Source organism: Euphorbia lathyris, chromosome 8, assembly GCF_963576675.1.
Source record: "Euphorbia lathyris chromosome 8, ddEupLath1.1, whole genome shotgun sequence".
NCBI lineage: Eukaryota > Viridiplantae > Streptophyta > Magnoliopsida > Malpighiales > Euphorbiaceae > Euphorbia > Euphorbia lathyris.
In genome coordinates, this window is record NC_088917.1 from 17372964 (window position 1) to 17376618 (window position 3655).

General features: G+C 35.3%; 1 pseudogene; it reads left to right on the top strand.

Annotated features, from left to right (window-relative positions):
- The first annotated feature begins 318 nt into the window (after positions 1-318).
- Positions 319-1321, top strand: LOC136202981 (uncharacterized acetyltransferase At3g50280-like; annotated as a pseudogene).
- Positions 1322-3655: the final 2334 nt, after the last annotated feature.

Genomic DNA, 3655 nt, shown 5'->3' on the forward strand with positions numbered 1-3655 from the left:
TTTTAATGACCTTCCATTAAAGTGTACAGTAGGTAAAAATGACCGGTCAATGCTCAGTCAACGCACCACCTTAGCTTTGACCGGTCAAAAAGTTAAAAAAATACAACCACTTAATATAAAATTACTTCTATACCCATATCTCTCCATATCTTCATCTTCTTCTCTCTATTTCTTTCTCTCTCTTCAAATTTCTTTCTCTCTCTAACATCTCTCTTTGAATTTCTTTCTCTCTCTAACCTCTCTCCATAAAATCAATATCATAAATCTGTAGGAAACTTCAAATTAGATCTATTTTGTTTTCAGGGTCATAAAACATAACAACTGAGAGTTCTGATAAGATTCATTCACGCTATCGCTTCAGATTTATCGATTTCTGATGTTTTGTCTCCGACTTATGTTCCTTTAATTGTTCAATCTTTTTTTGACCACGATCGAGCTCTGAATCACGACGGCCATGTCAAATCTCTGTTGACAATTCAAGTTACGGAACTAATTGACGGAATCTTCATCGATTGTTCCATGAATCACGCGATTGACGACGGTAACTCTTTCTGGCATTTCTTCAACACATTTTCTGAGATTTTCCAATCACAATAGAGAGAAGAAGAGAATCATACCGATTTTCAAATCTCGCGTCCGCCGATCCTCAATCGGTGGATTGCTGAAGGTTATGATAAAATCGTCAATCTCCCGTTCACAGATCTCGACCAGTTCTTATCTCCATTCGAATCGCCATTGTTGAAAGAGAGAATGTTCCTTTTCTCCTCAGACGCCATAGCCACACTCAAACAAAAAGCTAATTCAGAACTCAACACTCCCAAGATCTCATCTCTGCAAGCCTTATCAGCGTTTCTCTGGCGGTGCATAACCCGAATCCGCCGTCTACCGGAGAATCAAGTAACGAGTTGCAGAGTTGCTTGCAACGACAAATCGAGATTGAATTCGCCGTTATCGCAGAACTATTTCGGGAACTGTATTCATCCGCTTAGAGCATTCACGACAGCCGGAGAATTGCTGAAGCAGAATCTGGGATGGGCGGCGTGGAAGGTACATGAGGGCGGTGATTGATCTTCCTCCTGATTTAATGACTGCTAAGTTTAGTGGTAAAGTGACGCCGGTATCCTGGAAGAGAAGGTGGAGGAAGTATGGAGTTGGAGATTTGTCTTCCTCCTGATTTAATGACTGCTCTTGAATCTGATCATGAATTCATGCAAGTCTTCTCACATATTTGAACTCAAATTCTATTATACAAGTTACTAATCCATTTTAGTGTTATTTGTATAACTTTTATTTTAAATACCAATAAATTCAAGTTGAGATGTATGTTACGTGTAAATTATGTTATTTGTATAACTTTTTTTTTATATTGATTTTATGGAGATAGGTTAGAGAGAGAAAGAAATTCAAAGAGAGAGGTTAGAGAGAGAAAGAAATTTGAAGAGAGAGAAAGAAATAGAGGGAAGAAGATGAAGATATGAAGATATAGGGGTATAGAACTAATTTTATATTAAGTGGTTGTATTTTTTTTTACTTTTTGACCAGTCAAAGCTGAGGTGGCGTGTTGACTGAGCATTGACCGGTCATTTTTACCTGCTGTACACTTTAGTAGGAGGTCACTAAAAGGTTGTACAGTTTAGTGTGACAAAATTTTGGTTGTACACCAAAGTGTGATTACGGGTAAAGGTTGTACACCACGTATGTAATTTACCCAATAGTTAGGAGTAAACTATCCCATAACCTAGACTCTTAGGTGTTGATTTCTTTAACAAAAAAAACTCGCAAAAAAAAAAAAAAGTAAAAAATAAAGAATAAAAAAACTACAGCAAATAAACTAAAAATAAAAGAAATAGGAAATAAATAATGGTTAACCATTATTTTGGCTAATATTGATTAACCATTATATTTAAGTTTGGATAAAAATATTATTACTCATTATTTTTGGTTAAGCATTAAGATAATGGTTAAAACCATTAACTGAAATTTATGGTCAATTATTGATATAGTTAGCTGATATATTTGGACTGATTTATGCTTGAAATTGTGTATCTCCTTCTTCAATTCTGAGTAAATCTCCTTATGAAAATCGATCTTTCAGAACTGCCTAGATATCTAAAGCTTTGTCCAGCCAGATAATGCTTAACGCAATTGACTATGATACTGCGTGCAACAACTAAGAAATCACCATTGTATTACAACATTACCAAGTTGTATATATGGAATCTGTTGGATCTAGTGCTTCAATGGTGTCATCTACAAATGAGAATTTATTTTTCGACATCAAAGTAACCTTCACTGATCTTGACCACTGATTGTAATTTGGGCCCATGAATATGTGAGATACAATTGACAATAATAATATTCCATTAACAGGAAAGAAATATGAACGTTTATTGTTGTGAATGGCTATTGAAAAGTGTTTGGAAGCAAGAAGATAGAAATATTAGCGAAATTACTCTGATACCATCGTAAATTTAAAATGAATGAGTGAAAAATCAAAATGACTCTTTCCATATTTCTCATTGAGGAATAACAAGTACATGTAAGATTTATATTGCTGTTTATGAGCTAAAAATGAAAAATAACAAAAAAGAGTATAAAAGGTGTGCAAATCTAAGAGCTAATTAGATAATTAAATCAAATAGTGTGCACAATCCTGACTTCTCTTTGGTTGATTCCGTTTGAGACGGATTGATGACATGGTGTGCCGTCCTCTTAAAAAAGCCACATCTCGTTAGAGGAGAGAGAACCGGCTGGAATTGTTTGAATTGTGTGACCCTTGAAAAAAGTTACCATTGAGTTTCAAAGAGTTTCAGGCACTTTCATTTTTACTTTCACCTTGTATAGCTTATTAGAGTTATATGTAAGAACTTATGTTGCACGGAAACTCTTCTTCATTAATTTTTTCGCGTTTCGTGTCCGTTTTCGTTTCTTTTTCATTTTCAATATCATTTCCTAGCTATATTTTTTTTAGAAACAAAGTTGGCGTCCGTTTCCATAATAACTAAGAAGCAACATAGAATAATAGCAAGAAAGACAGAGAAAACCCTACAAAATGATATTACATGATCAAAATCACATAAACATTTTTTTTTTGTTACATGGAGGGGAGGACCCCAAAGAAAAGAGAAAAAACTACAGTCTAATACGTCTGGGCCAACTCGAGCCGCAGACGTCAGCTAGAAGTAACAAATGGATGCCTGCAGAAGGCACATCACAGTCGTGATATCCTGAAGACAGTCGTCCCGCGAAATAAATCATATAAACGTTGATCCCATTAAACAATCCTAAAAAACCAAATTTCTTTTCCCAGATTTAGATATAGGAATCCCCAAAGGTTTGCTCAAAGAAGAAGGCTCAGAATGATGATGATGATGATTGGCAGAATTAGGGGTTGACAAGCTCCTATGCAAAGAAATAGAGTTGGTACTACAATCCATACTCATAATATTTGAACCACTTTGACATGGCCTAAGCTCCCTATGCTCAATAGTCTCCTCTTGCAATTTTCCATCCCAAACAGACCCAGATGAACCTTGCCTCCTAAAAGCTTTGGATCTCTGCAAAGTTGCCATCTTTATGATGTTTCAGTTAATGGGTATGAATTATTTTTGGGGTTACTGAAATTCTTTTGGTTGAAATTGGGTGTTTTGTGTGT